This window comes from Tachyglossus aculeatus, chromosome Y4 (assembly GCF_015852505.1).
Source record: "Tachyglossus aculeatus isolate mTacAcu1 chromosome Y4, mTacAcu1.pri, whole genome shotgun sequence".
NCBI lineage: Eukaryota > Metazoa > Chordata > Mammalia > Monotremata > Tachyglossidae > Tachyglossus > Tachyglossus aculeatus.
The window spans coordinates 9,028,558-9,044,527 of NC_052096.1; the positions used below are offsets into that span (position 1 = coordinate 9,028,558).

General features: G+C 48.3%; 1 pseudogene; it reads left to right on the top strand.

Annotated features, from left to right (window-relative positions):
• The first annotated feature begins 9,735 nt into the window (after positions 1-9,735).
• Positions 9,736-14,628, top strand: LOC119946975 (annotated as a pseudogene).
• The last annotated feature ends 1,342 nt before the right edge of the window (positions 14,629-15,970 follow it).

Sequence of the window (15,970 nt, forward strand, 5' to 3'; positions counted from 1 at the left end):
TGCACTCTCCCTAGTGGTTACCACAATGCTCTTCACACAGTAAGCACTCAGTAGATACAGTTGATTGATTGCGTCCTGGCAGGTAGACTGACTGAATTCCAGGACCTGGGTGTTGATTATCTTGTCTTCCTCCCTTTGTCTCTCAACCAATCAATCAATCAATCAGTGATATTTACTGAACGCTACTGTGTGCCATCCGCCTATCAGTAGTATTGGTTGAGCATCTTCTGGGTGCAGAGGCCTGAACTAAGCTCTAGGGAGAGTACCATAGAGTTGGTGGACGAGATCCCTACCCTCGAAGAAACGTGTCTACTCTGTGCAGAGCACTGCACTGAGCACTTGGGAAGGTAATGTAGAACTAGTAGACAAGATCCATGCCCTCAGAGACTTGGGTTCTAATCCAGGATCTGTCCCTTGCCTTCTGTGTGTTCTTGGGCAAGTCACTTAAACTTCTCTGGGCCCCAGTTTCCTCATTGGTAGAAATGGGGGTAAAATGCCTCTTCTCTCTTTCTCTTAGATTGTGAAATGATCATCTAGTGACTGCCTCTCTGCTTTGAACATTGTTTTTTTTTTAATGGCATTTATTAAGCGCTTACTATGTGCAGAGCACTGTTCTAAGCACTGGGGAATTTACAAGGTGATCAGGTTGTCCCACGTGGGGCTCACAGTCTTCATCCCCATTTTACAGATGAGGGAACTGAGGCCCAGAGAAGTTAAGTGACTTGCCCAAAGTCACACAGCTGACAAGTGGTGGAGCCAGGATTTGAACCCATGACCTCTGACTCCAAAGCCCGTGCTTTTTCCACTGAGCCACGCTGCGGAAGAACTTAATAAATATGGCTATTATTATTAGCACCAAGGAAGTGCTTGACAACCAATCAATTGTATCTATTGAGCATTTTCTGTGTGCAGAGCAGTGTACTGAGTGCTTGGGAGAGTTCATTCATTCATTCATTCAATCGTATTTATTGAGCGCTTACTGTGTGCAGAGCACTGTACTAAGCACAAGCACTTGGCACTGTATAACAGAGTTGGTAGACTCGTTCCCTGCTCATAATGAGATTACAATCTACAGAGGAGACAGTCATTGATATAAATAAGTGATGTATATGGACATAAGCACTCTGGGGCTGAGGGAGGGGTGAATAAGGGGAGCAAATCCAAGTACAAGGGTGACGCAGATGGGGTGGGAGAAAAGGAAATGAGGCCTTAGTTGGGGGAGATCTTTTGAAGGAGATGTACCTTCAGTAAGGTGGAAAGAGTGACTGTCGAATGCAAATATCATTATCACTGTGATGTCCTGCTCTGACCCCGTTCCCTAGGAGACTGACCCTCTCTCATACCCTGCCCCTTCCCATTTCCCTTGGCTCTTTTTCCCCCTCTGCCAGAGTCTGGGGGGCAACTGAGCAAGAGAATTGTCCAATCCTCCTTGGGTGGGGCATGCAGAGGGAGCCCTCCTCCTGCCCTGCCCCCCATATTGCAAGTGAGAAGGGAAGAGGAAACAAATAAACTGAAGGGAGAGATAATTTACGAGATAGCAGTCCAGAGGGTCGGGGCCCATGGGGGTTGTGGGGTGAAGCTTGGAGAGTGCTCGGCCACGCTGTAGGGTTCCTCTGGAGGGACTGGAGCTCGCAGGCCGGGGGATTCCTGCGGTGGATGCTGGTTCAGTGCTTAGCTCGGTGTGGGTTGTCCCCTGGGTTCACAACTGCTCTCAGCTGGGATTGTTCAAGTAAGCGCCCCCCCCCAACCTGGTGGGACTGAGTTAGTTCATTCAATCGTATTTATTGAGCGCTTACTGTGGTGCACAGCACTGTACTAAGCGCTTGGGACTGTACAATGCAACAATAAACAGATACATTTCCTGCCCACAACGAACTTACAGTCTAGAGCGGGAGACAAGACATTAATATAAATACACAAATAGTGCTGTGGGGGTGGGAGGGGGGAATAACGAAAAGAGCAAATCAGGGCAACGGAGAAAGGAGAGGGAGAAAAGGAAAGGGGGGCTTAGTCAGGGAAGACCTCTTGGAGGAGATGTCCCTTCAATAAAGCTTTGAAGAAGGGGAGAGTGATTGTCGGATTTGAGCAGGGAGGGCATTCCAGGCCAGAAGCAGGACGTGGCTTGGGAGATAGAAGAGATTGGTGAAGAGATTTTGTTTGATGCCGTGGTGGATGGGCAACCACTGGAGTTTTTTGAGGAGTGGGGAAACACAGCCTGAACGTTTCTGTAGAAAAATGATCCAGGCAACAGAGTGAAGTATGGACTGGACTGGGGAGAGATAGGAGGCTGGAAGGTCAGCAAGGAGGCTGATGCAGTAATCCAGGAGGGATAGGATGAGTGATTGTATTAACATGAATTCAGCTGTGTCATTGAAACGGGCAGGTTCGATCTGGGTCCGGGCTCCAAGCACCTCCTCTTCCTCCTCCTCTTCCTCTTCTTCCCCCTCTCCTCCTTCCTCTTCTTCTTCTCTTACCTCCTTCCTTCTCCTCGTTCTCCCCCTCTTCTCCTTTCCTCCTCTCATCCCCCTTTCACCTTCCTCTTCTGGTGGTGCATTCATTTATTCATTCAATCATATTTATTGAGTACTTACTGTATGCAGAGTACAGTACTAAGCGCTTTGGAGAGGACAATACAATATTAAACAGCCCTGCCACAACGAGCTTACAGTCTAGAGTGGGAGTGAGGAGGGGGCTATTTCCTCAGCCCAGAAATAAGTTCTTGCCCACCTCTTCTCAAAGTGGGTTGTGGGCGTCCTTGGGGGCAGGGCTGGCTGTGCCCGCGGCTCAGGGCAGAGGAGAGGGGGGAGAGAACTGAGGTTAGGGGAGATGAGAAGCAGCGTATTGGATTGGAAAGAACATGGGCCTTGTAGTCAGAAGGTCACGAGTTCTAATCCCTGCCCCACCAGTTGCCTGCTGTGTGGCCTTGGGCAAGTCACTTCACTTGTCTCTGCCTCAGTTCCCTCATCTGTCAAATGGGGATTGAGACTGAGCTCCATGTGGGACAGGGACTGTGTCCAACCCGATTTGCTTGTATCCACCCCAGTGCTTAGTACAACGTGTGGTACTTAGTAAGCGCTTAGCAAATACCACAGTTGTTATTATTATGTTGGAGAGGGTGTCTAGCCTGGAAAAGAGGAGGGGGAGAGAGGCAGGGCTGATCTCTCCCTCAAACTGGTTTACAGCCCCCCCATATTTGCACTCCAAGCGTTGAATGACGTCCCTCCCTTGCTCTCAACAGGATACCCCATCTTGTTATTACACAGGGACTGGATCTGCTAATTCTCCCAAGCGCTTAGTATGGTGCTTTGCACACATTAATTGCTCAATAAATACCACTGATTGATTGACAGGCGGTGAACACTGGGGTAGGTGCAAATACACAATTCACGGAAAACAGCGAGGCCTAGTGGAAAAGAGCAGGGAACTGGGAGGAGGGAGACCTGGATTCTAATCCCATCTCTGCCACCTGTCTGATGAGTAAGTCACTTCACTTCTCTGAGCCCCAGTTCCCTCATCTGCAAAATCAGTTGCATTTACTGAGTGCTTTCCGTGTGCAGAGCACTGTACTAAGCACTTGGGAGTGTACAATATAACAGTTGGTAGACACTTTCCATGCCCACAGCAAGTTTTCAGTCTAAAGAAATTAGGGATTCCAAATACCTGCTCTTCCTCCTACTTGGAGAAGCAGTGTGGCTCAGTGGAAATAGCATGGCCTTGGGAGTCAGAGGTTGTGGGTTCTAATCCCAACTCTGCCACTTGTCTGCTGTGTGACCTTGGGCAAGCCATTTAACTTCTCTGTGCCTTAGTTATCCCTCTTGCAAAATTGGGATTAAGACTGTGAGCCCCACGTGGGACAACCTGATTACCTTGTGTCTACCGCAGCGCTTAGAACAGTACTTGGCACAGGGTAAGTGCTTAACAAATACCATAATAATACTAATAATTATTACTTAGAATGTGAACCCGATGTGGGACCTGAGTATCTTTTATCTATCCCAGAGCTCAGTACACTTCTTACCACATAATAAGCACTTAACAATTATTATTAATAATAATAATAATAACTCCCAGAACTTCCTATTTGTATTTATTGGACACCTACTGTGTGCAGATTAAGGCAATGACCGTATGTGGGCAGAAGGCAGCGCTGCAGGATCGATTTTCAGCGAGCTATACCCTTTCCCTCCTCCTCCCTCCCTCCCTCACCTTCCTCCCCTCCAAATCTGTGATCCAGGCTCCTCTAAACTCGCTTTTTTCAGCAACTCAGAGGAGGCAGGAAACTCACGAAGCCGAAACCCGCTCGGCTTACCGGACAGGTTGATTCTTTTGGAAAAACCTTTTTCAAAAGAAAAAGTAAAAGAGTAGGAGTTTGCTGAATTTGAGAGCCCCAGGCAACCAAGATGGGGGAGATTTTTATCTGATTATCATCATTATCGTCTCCATTATTATTATTATTATTATTATTATTAATAATAATAATGGAGCCGAATAATACTAATAATGATTGTGGTATTTGTTAAGCACTCAACTATAGCAATTATAATTATGGTATTTGCTTAGTGCTTACTATATTGACTATAATTGTGGTATTTGTTAAGCGTTTACTATAATTATAATTGTGGTATTTGTTAAACGCTTTCTATAACGATTATAATTGTGGTATTTATTAAGCGCTTTCTATAGTGATTATAATTGTCGTATTTGATAAGCACTTGTTACAATGATTATAATTATGGTATTTGTTAAGCGCTTACTATAATGACTATAATTATGGTATTTGCTAAGTGCTTACTATAATGATTATAATTGTGGTATTTGCTAAGCGCTTACTATAATGATTATAATTATGGTATTTGCTAAGCACTACTATAATTATTATAATTGTGGTATTTGTTAAGTGCTTAGAATAACAGTAATTGCGGTACTTGTTAATCGCCTAATAGAAAGACTATAATTGTGGTATTTGCTAAGCACGTTCTATGTGCCAAGCAGTTATGTTAAGTGCTGGGGAAGAAACACAATAATCAGACTTAATATAACCCCTGTCCCACATGCGGCTCACAGTCTAAGGGAGAGGGAGAACAGGCATTGAAACTCCATTTTACAGATGAGGAAACTGGGGCCCAGAGAGGGGGAATAAAGTTATTTGAGGTTGGGGAAAATGAGAGAGAGAGGGAGAGGGAGAGGGAGAGGGAGAGAGGGAGAGAGGGAGAGGGAGAGGGAGAGGGAGAGGGAGAGAGGAGAGAGGAGAGAGGAGAGAGGAGAGAGAGAGAGAGAGAGAGAATGAATATGTGTTCATGAGTTTTGGCAAGGGAAGCCATCGTCAATGTATTGTGTTTGTGTGGGGGTTGATGTTGGAGGTGTTTGAGTATACACAAATGTGTGATCGTGTGCGCATTGTGTTTCTGGGGTACATCTGTATTCATCTGTGTATCTCCCAGATGAGGTACCTACCTAAATATGAATATGAATCCAGGCTTTTCTTGCCAGTATTTATCTATGTTAACGTCTGTCTTCCCCTCTAGACTTTAAGCTCATGGTGGGCAGGGAATGTGTCTGCCAACTCTGTAGTATTGTACTCTCCCAAGTGCTTGGTTCAGTGCTCTACACATACTATGCGCTCAATAAATACCATTGATGATAATGAAGCACAGTTTTGCCAACTAAAGGGCTGAGGCACCTCGGCTCATGTTCTGGACACTTTTTTGATCCCTCATGGATGGTTTTGAGAATCTGTGTTTTCCGGGCCGTGGTGATCCTGCCCTGTCACTTCAAAGTGAGGTCACTCTCCCTAGTTTGGGGGTCTGGGTGTTCTTCAAGCAGCATGGCCTAGTGGCTAGATCCCAGGCCTGGGCATCAGAAGGTCGAGGGTTCTAATCCCGGCTTCACCACTTGTCTGCTGTGTGATTTTGGTGAAGTCATTTCACTTCTTTGTGCCTCAGTTACCGCATCTGGAAAATGGAGATTGAGACTGTGAGCCCCTTGTGGGACAGGGACTGTGTCCAACCCGATTTGCTTGTACCCACCCTAGGGCTTAGTACAGTGCTTGGCACATAGTAAGCACTTAACAAATACCATAATTATTAATTGTTATTATTATTACTGCATCAGTGGTTCCTTAGCAACACCCAGGGGTTTGCCTGGAAACCCTGCCAGATTCTCATTATCCATTTCTTGTGGTAGTGGTTACTTATGGTAACAGTTACCACCAGTAATGTGTAAACAGTTGTCATTCAGTTGCTAATGGCCCGCAGATAAAGTGATGGGAAAGTCGGGCATCTAGCTAGAGTCAACGCAAACTTCTTGAAACAGGTTTAGATACTTTTTTGGGGGGTGGTGGTGGGGTGGTGGAGGCGATTTTATGGTTTTTATGATTTTTTCTACAAACACCTGTGCCTGTGTCGGTATATAAACATATATTTTGTGGGTTTATGAAGGGGAGTGTGTTCCGAGGGCATAGCACTTACACCCATAGCCTTTCACCCTGCCATTTCTCCTATCTGTAATTCGTTTAATGTCGATCTCCCCCAGTAGCCTGTAAGCTCCTTGTGGGGAGGGATCAAGTCTACCAACTCTGTTGTATTGTCCTCTCCCAAGCGCTTAGTATGGTGCTCTGCCAACCATGGTCAGTGAAGTGTACTGGACTCTGCTTCCCCCCATGCCCACCAGCTCTGCCACAATCTTAGGAGACACGAGGTTACCCTAGCTTTTAGAGAATTCTTGACCTGGGGAATCAGCGAGATCAAAGGGTTATTATCTGGGTCTCCTGGGGACAGGAGAGCTGGTGACCGGTGACATCAGGAGTTGTTGACCTGCTACTATTCCTACTGCTAAAACAGCTATTACTGCTATTAATGCTACTGTTACTACTATTACTGCTACTGCTATTACTCTGTTACTTATAAAACTGGTACTACTAGTACTAATACTGCTACTACTCATACTACTACTACTATTCTTACTAATGCTCCTACTACTTGTTTTTGCCTTTCAAACTCACTCGAAACAGACAAGATGGTGCAAATACCTGGGTTGAGAGGGACCTTTCCCTAACCCTAAATCTGCCCTGCCCAGGAAAGGACAGATAGTTGCCCTCAGACGTCACACCCCACCCTGCTCCCACCTCCTTGGACTGCCTGGCCAAACCCCAGTCTAGATACCGATGATGTTACCAGAGGCCTTAGAATTTAACCGCAGACTCAGCCCGGCTCCTCCCCTTCAGTCTCCTCTGCCCTCTCTCCCCCACCTCACATTCCTCCTCTCACTCCCTCCGGGGATCCCCCCTTTTCCTTTCATTTTTTCCTCAGGTTCACATTGAACTTCACCTCCTCATGCCAAGGTGGCATCTCCTCATGGGAAGATCAGGGTGAGGTGAGACAAATGGTTTGGGGCAGAGGGAGATGGTTTGGCAGCTGGGGCTGAGGTGGTGGTGGCCGGGGGCGGGGGGACCAGTGGGTGAGTCTGGGGTCTTCAGAAGCAGCGTGGTTCAGTGGAAAGAGCCCAGGCTTGGGAGTCAGAGGTCATGGGTTCAAATCCCGGCTCTGCCAATTGTCAGCTGTGTGACTTTGGGCAAGTCACTTCACTTCTCTGGGCTTCAGTTACCTCATCTGTAAAATGGGGATGAAGACTGTGAGCCCCTCAGGGGACGATCTGATCACCTTGTATCCTCCCCAGTGCTTAGAACAGTGCTTTGCACATAGTAAGTGCTTAACAAATGCCATTATTATTGTTATTATTATTATTCAGGGATGTGTATTAAGTGTTGGTCCGCCTTCTCTGTCACCCCTTGGTCCTGTCTTTGTCCTCTTCCCTCACTCCCTCCATCTCCCCAACCTGAGCTTTTCTGTAAGCTTGATAGGGGCAGGGAACATGTCTGCTAATTCTGCTTCTCAATAAATACCATTGATTGATTGACTGGGGAAACCACAGGCTGCGGAAGGCAGAGGCGAGAGGACTTGGGCAGATGTCAATCAGACAGGGGACCTGGCTTTTCCATGGCACCGTGGCGGGGAGGGGTTGGGGGCAGGGGCTTCCTGGGGCATTGGCAGACTCAGATTCCCTTTATGTTCCATCCATTTTTTAATGATATTTATTAAGTGCTCACTATGTACCAGGCGCTCTGCCGAGTTGGGCTAATCAAGTTCATTCATTCATTCAGTCGTATTTATTGAGTACTTACTGTGTGCAGAACACTGTACTAAGTGCATGGGAGAGTACAATACAACACTAAGCAGACATAGTCCCTGCCCACAATGACCTTACAGACTAGAGGTTGGACATTGTCCATGTCTGCGAGCTTCCAAGCTGAGGGATAGAGGGGGTCAGTTTGGGGGAGACAGGAGTGTGTGTCAAACAGGGAAGTGTGTGTGTGGGGGGTTACCGTCTTTCACTTTCTCCTCCCGTTTAAGCAGTTTGAATCCTGTGTTTGTCCCAGGGCAGTGGCCCAACCCAAACCCTAGGGCACAGGGACAGGAAGAAAGCCTCTAACCACCTGCCCCTGTCCCTGCTATCTCTGGGGAAAAACCCATTCTCGTGTTCCACCCCACTCAGCCTTGCCCCAGCTGGCTCCAGAGATAACTGCCCATTGGGCGGCTTTGAGATGGCCTTGGCACATTCATGGTGGCCATTTGCCACCTGGAGGGGAAAAGGGCCAAAGAGGAGACTCCTCGACTTCATCGCCGGAGCAGAGTCAGTCGTGGCACAGGAGTTGGGTTGGGACCGGGGGCAGGAGCTGGGGGGATCCAGTGGCATCATAGGAGAAGATTTTTGACAGGAGAAGCTTGGGCTGATGTGGGGAAGAACCAAGGATCAGTCAATCAATCAATTGCAATTATTGAGTGCTTACTGGGTGTAGAGCACTGTCCTAAGCATTTGGGAGGGTACAATATAACAATCACATTCCTGTCCCACAGTGAGCTTACAGTCTAGAGGGGGATCAGAAGTTTATATAAATAAGTAAATTATGGATATATACTTAAGTCCTGTGAGGCGGAGGATAGTGGTGAATAGAAGGTGAAAATCCAAGTGCAAAGATAACACAGAAGGGAATGGTAGAAGAAGAAATGAGGACCTGCTTAGAGTAAATTGTAGTCATTAGTTGTAGTAACAATACTCATAGTTCTGGTAGTAGTAGATGTAGTAGCAGTACTGGTGTCTGTAACTCTAGACTGTAAGTTCCTTATAGGCAAGGAACGTAGCTGCAAACTCTGTTATACTGTACTCTCCCAAACGCTTAGTACAGTGCTCTGCACACTGTAAGAACTTACTAAATGTGATTGATTGGTGGCAGTAGTAGTAGTAGTCATAGTAGTAAGACTGGAGGTCGTTGTCGTAGTAGTGGTAGTAGTAGCAGTAGTAATCAGTGAATCATATTTATTGAGAGCTAACTGTGTACAGTGTACTGTACTAAGTGGTTGGGAAAGCAAAGTACAGCAATATAGCAGACAAAATCCCCTGCTCACAATGAGCTTACAGTTTAGAGGGATAGGTAGCTGGTTCGGACCCCAGCGACGGAAAAAGTGACCGCAACAGAGCTGATGCTGGGCCACTGTGCCCCCACCCAGCTGATAGCTGCCGGTGGTCTTGGCAGAGGGCAGCATTCAACAGTCACCATATGAAAGAAAATGAATGACTGCAGTTATCTTGAATATCTCCTCCCCCAGACACCTTCCTGTCATTCCTTCCGGATCCCAATCTCTGTTCACTTCTCCCTAGATGTATCTGGCCCCATCAGTGATGGAGACGGGAAGTTTCCCAGCATCCCCTTTTCCCTGCTGTCTCATCTCCCTCTTCCTCCTCCAGCTACCCTTACAGAACTCAGGTAAGACCTTTTCTGTCCCCACAGGGCACCTCAGAAGAAGGATTTTTCTCTGCACATCTCCCTTCAAAGAACAATGATAAGAAAAATGTCCATTCCGTATTTTAAGATGTCCTGGGTCCTTGAGAGGGACAACAAAGGGTGACTTTGTCCTCCTTGTGATGGGGAATTTCATCCTCCACCGGGACCCCCTCTTTAACTATATCCTTTAGTTACAGCTCAAATGAAAGTGATTGGACCTGATGAGTCCATTGTGGTCCATTTGGGGGACGATGCTGAATTACCCTGTCACCTGGAACCCAAGATGAATGCTCAGAACATGGAGGTGAGGTGGCTGCGATCCCAGTCCTACCCGGCTGTGCACGTGTATCGGGATGGGCAGGACCAGGCCGGAGAGCAGATGGGGGAGTATCGAGGGAGAACAGAGCTGTTGAAAGATGCCATCGATGATGGGAGTTTAGCTGTGAAAATACGCGATGTCGGAGTCTCCGATGATGGGCAGTATCGCTGCTTATTCCGTGATGATGAACAGCAGGATGAAGCCACCCTGCAGCTGCAGGTGACAGGTGAATGGCTAGTTTGACCTTGTGCCCTTCTTGGTTGTGATCAATTGGGGACATTTCTCTCCTAGTCCCAGGCAGCATCTTCACCTGTCTAGTCTCTACCCAGAATCCCCTTCAGCTCCAAGTCATTTCACAGTGTCAATTCCTCCTGCCCAAGGCCCCAGCCTGTCCCCCACTTAAACTCCTCCTGGACAATCAATCAATGGTATTTAGTAAGTGCTTACTAAATGCACAACACTGTACTAATTGCTGGGGAAAGTAGAATGACATGCAGTGTTTCCTGGGAAATCTTTTCACTGAGTGACTCTCAACTCATGACTGTATCAGGGGTTACTTTGTCTGTTTGCTCAAAATCTCAGTGTTTAAATGAAGTCCAGGGCCATCACACATGCTTTGTGCATCCAAAAAAACCCCAAAAGGATTTGTTAAGCGCTTACTATGTTCCAGGCACTGTATTAAGTACTGGGGTAAATATAAAATATTCAGATTGGACACAGTCTCTGTCCCACATGCAGCTCAAGGTCTATGTAGAGGGAAGGATTGAATACCCATTTTATAGATGAGGTGAGACACAAAGAATTTGTCTTGTCATTCTACTCTCCCAAGCAATTAGTACAGTGTTCTGCATTTAGTAAGCACTTACTAAATACCATTAATTGATTGGCCAAGTGGATAGAGTATGGGCCTGGGAATCAGAAGGATCTGGGTTTTAATCCTGACTCTGCAACTTGTCTGCTGGGTGACCTTGGGCAAGTCACATGACTTCTCTGTGCCTCAGTTACCTCATCTGTAAAATGGGGATTGAGCCTGGGAGCCCTATGAGGGGCAGGGATTGTGACCAACCCGATTATCTTAGTATGGTGACTGGCATATAGTAAGCACTTAACAAACACGACAATTGTAATTACTATTAATATTATTTTTATTATTACATCCATGGAGCCCCCAATAGGGCAGGAGCTGGAGTGCTTACCCAGGTCTCTTTCACCCCAGCTGTGGGCTCTGACCCCCACATCAGCCTGGAGGGGCATGAGGTCAGAGGGATCCGGCTGGGGTGCACGTCGACTGGATGGTATCCGGAGCCCCAGGTGTGGTGGACAGATGCCAGGGGAGATACGGTCCCATCCCTGTTTGAGTCCTGACGCCGAGCAGCAGATGGCCTGTTCAGTGTGGCGGCATCCGTGTTCGTCCGAGATGACACCGTGGGGACCGTGTCCTGTTCTGTCCAGAACCCTCTCCTTCACCAGGTGAAGGGGGCAGAGCTTTCCATAGCAGGTCAGTGTCCCTCCCAAACCCGAATTCAGGCATGAAGATTTATGGCCAGGGATGCCCAGGGCAGCTGAGCAGAAGCAGTGATTTCCTGGTTCAATGTGAATTCTGAGTTAGAAGAATCTGGTCAAGTCCACAGGGTGTTAAATTATGGATGGAAGAGAGGGAAACTGAGTCCAGCACAGCCCTGACCATTTGTCCCCTTCCCCAGCTCCATGCATTGGGTCATCATCATCATCATCATCATCATCATCATCATCATCAATGGTATTAATTGAGTGCTTACTTTGTGCAGAGCACTATACTCAGCATTAGGGAGAGTATGATAAAACAGAGTTCAGTCTGCAGAGTCCTGTATTTGTGGCTTCTAGAGAGAAGGGACTATCCCCTTCCTCTGCCCCACTTTCCCCCCAGTCTCCATCTACCCCTCCTAAGGATGGAGTCAACCCCAGGCCCAGTCTGGCCAATGTAAAGATTTCCTTCCCATCCTTCCCTTAGTGACACTTCAAGTTCTTCATTTCCTCTGAAGAAAGTGAGGCTGAGTGGGCTGGGGGAGAGGAGCAGGAACACAGAAACAGAGAAGACGTAGGGTTCGGTGGATAGAGCCCAGCCCTTGGAAACAGAAGGACCTGGATTCTAATCCTGTCTCTGCTGCTTGTCTGCTGTGAGACCTTGGGCAAGTCACTTCACTTCTTTGGGCCTCAGTAACCTCATCTGTAAAATGAGGATTAAGGTTGTGAGCCCCCATGTGGGGCAGGGACTATGTCCAACCTGATTATCTTGTATCCACCGCAGCACTTAGTACAGTGCCTGGCACATAGTATGCACTTAACAAATACCGCAATTATTATTATTATTATTAGAAACCCACATTTCTCATTCCACAAAGTCTGGGTTTGCCCATTTTTCTCATTAAAGGTATTTGTTGGTTACCATGTTTCAGTTCCCTCCCACCAGCAAGTCTCTACCTGGGTGGTGGTGCTGAGTGTGATTGTGATTATCCTGGTATTGCTCATCGCTGGCGCCGGTTATCTCATCTGGATACTTCACAGAGAGAAAGAGCACGAACGGACAGAAAAAGAGAAAGAACGCATGTTGAATGGTAAGGTAGAGGGAAAGGGCCATCCAATCCCAGTCCCTGCTGGGTACCAGGGTGCTTGTGGAGGAGGGTGGTGAATCAAACTCAGAACTCGAGTCCCAGCTCCCTCATTCTGCATCAAGCTCAACCTCTCATCTGCCTCCCTGCTGTACCAGAAAGTCACCAAACACTACTTCCCCTGGAGGAGGGAGCTTTGGATTCAGGGAGACACTCACTGATAACCAACCCAGGGAGACCTGATGGCGCTTCCTAGGACAATGGCTGCCATTTTGACTTATGGAGCACTCCCTTACAAGTGGGGATACTTACAGCTAGGGCAGCCACCTTGTCCAATCCCAGACCTGAATGTCTCCCCATTCTGTCAGGATAACTGGTTTCTTTCTGTTCCCTTTTCAGAGTCGTTCCTTGCCAAGATCAGTAAGTTCCATTTTCTCCAGTCTCCACTTGGGAGTGTGGACAGTCCATTTGGGGATTGGTGGGGATGGATGCTGACCTAGGCTGGAAGCCCAAGGGGCTTTAAGCTGAGGGGTGGGGGTAGAAATATGGGTCAATATAACTGGACTCCCTTGATTTCATCCAGAAGATTTCTCCAGTTTGAGTCTCGAGCCCTGGGTGCTGGCTGGTGTGGAACTGCTGGGTGCTGGGCGGTTGGGTCCCCATCACTGGGGGGCTGAGGGTGGGGTCGGGGGGAGACAGAGAGACAGTGAGAGGGAATATAGACACCCCTAACTAAGGCCCTGCAGGTTTGGGTGGGGAACTGGGTAGAGCACAGAATTAGGGAGGTGGATGACTTCAAGGACTGGGCTGGGGAGGGTAGAAAGGCAGAGCCTCAGGGTAGAGGTGAGGTTACAGGTAGGGGAGAGCCAACCCAGGCCCAAGTGCAGGGACAAACCTCATCTCTGTGTCTTTTTCTTTCCAGCTTGGAGACAGGCCCGATCATATATGGGTAAGTAGTCCTGTTGCCTGTCCCAGGGGTCTGACCCCTAGGGGCTTCAACCCCTTTCTTGTCTCCATTTCTGGAGTCAGTGGAAGAAAGAGGCCCAATGTGTGCTGGGCTCACTCATGTACCCTCTCTTTTTATATCTTCCCATAATCCAAACATGGATTTTCCCAGCATGCTCTACTCAACCTATGGGAGAGGCTTGGGAGAGGAGGTTGGGGCTGCAGTCTAGTCTGATTCTATGAAGGAGGGGAAAGACAGTGTGTGGACTCCTCTCTCAGGGTCTTGGGGAATCCTTCAGTCTACAGCCCCTCCCCTGGAAACAAGGGAACAGGTTCTGGGGGTCCCACAGTCACTGACTCCGGTGACTCTGAGCCCTCAGGGTTGACCCCGGGAATCTCTCTGCAGTGGACATCACTCTGGACCCGGACACGGCTCATCCCCAACTCATCGTGTCCGAGGATCGGAAAAGTGTAGCATGGGGAGACACACAGCAGGATCTGCCTGATAACCTTGAGAGATTTGATCGTATTTCCTGTGTGCTGGGTCGTGAAGGCTTCGCTTCTGGGAGACATTATTGGGAGGTGGAAGTGGGACTGAACACTGGTTGGGGTCTGGGTGTTACTACGGAAAATTTGAGTAGAAAGGGGATGATTACATCATCGTCTGTGCAAAAATTTTGGGTTGTGGGTTTTTATGCAGAAGAATACTGGGCCCTCACCTATCCCAAGACTTCTCTCTTCCTATCTCAGCCCCTTCGCCGAGTTGGGGTTTACCTGGACTATGAGGATGGATATGTCTCATTCTACAGTGGGACTGATGGATCCCACATCTACACTTTCTCCCATGCCACCTTCTCTGGGATCCTCCGGCCTCTCTTCCATCTTTGGATCGAAGACCCAACCCCCCTGACCATCTGCTCTGTGCCCAGAGTGGCTGAGGGGGACTCAATCCTGCCACTGGCCCCTCTTAGAAGACCACAGTGACACCACCAGGGGTAGGAGCAGCCTCAGGCTCTGAGGATGGGGATCCCCTACTTGGGACCAATGCCCCATTGCTCCCCACCAAGTCCAGCCCCAGGGTACCTCTTGCCCCTTAGGGAGCCACCCACCTGCTCTCTGTACTCTGCACTCTGCTCCTTGCAGCTCTCCATACCCTCCCAGGGCAACAGCTACCTGTGTCCCCGCCTCCTCTGCTGCCCACTCGGGGCAGGCCCAGCCCGGGGGGCAGGGGGGGGGGGGTCTCTGGTGAAGGGTCCCCACCATGGAGGGAGCAGAGAGGAGTGGGGACACGGGGACGCTCTTGCTGATCTCCGAAGCAGGGGAGGCTAAGGGGACATGCAGTATAGCTGAGAACCAGGAGCTCAGGACCATAGGTCATTTGGACTTTTGGAAACTGGAATTGAGGACCAGGAAGGATTGTACAGAGCCAACAGAGGAGAGAACAGGAATACTCGTATTTATTGAGCACTTACTGGGTGCAGAGCACTGTACTAAGTGCTTGGGAGAGAACAATAAACAGCACATTCCCTGCCCACAAGCTTATGGTCTAGAGGGGGGCTTACGCCCTAGAGGGGGATAAGCCTAGGTCAAAATGTTACCTCTAAAAGGACCCCCACCAACATCCCATTCCCACCCTGAGCTTCCCTGTCCTCCCCCTGACTTTCCCATCACTGGAGATGGCACCACTTTTCTTCCTGTCTCCTAGAAGTGATATAGCTGTTGATGATTGATTTAGGATTGGGTGCAGGAAAATTATCCAGGGTGCGTATGTATTAGGAATGAGCAGGAAGAGGTGAAAAGGGGAGCCACCCTGGCTGAAGGGAAAGCACTTTTGCACAACAGTGATGATGCCACAAGAATGCTCCCCTTATCACTCAAGAATGCAGATTCACCCCCCACCCCCAACTTCTCTGCACAGAACAGACAGGCACTGATTTGTGCTTCAGATGGGACATGAGAGCGACGGAAACTGCGAATGAGGCACAGCAAGCCTTGAGCAGGACAAAGAAGGGGCTTGTGTCAATGCAAAGAGGACCCGGAAGCAGAATGTTTATATTAACATCTGTTTCCCCCTCTAGACTGTAAGCTCACTGTGGGCAGGGAATTTGTCTACCGAATCTGTTATATTGTACCCTTCCAAATGCTTAATATAGTGCTCTGCACATAGTAAATGCTCAATAAATACCATTGATCAATTGATTAATCAATTTCATCATCTCGGGGTTCCATCGGAGGGAGAAAAGGGAAGGCTCCATGTCCATCAAAGCTGTTTGAGCTGCA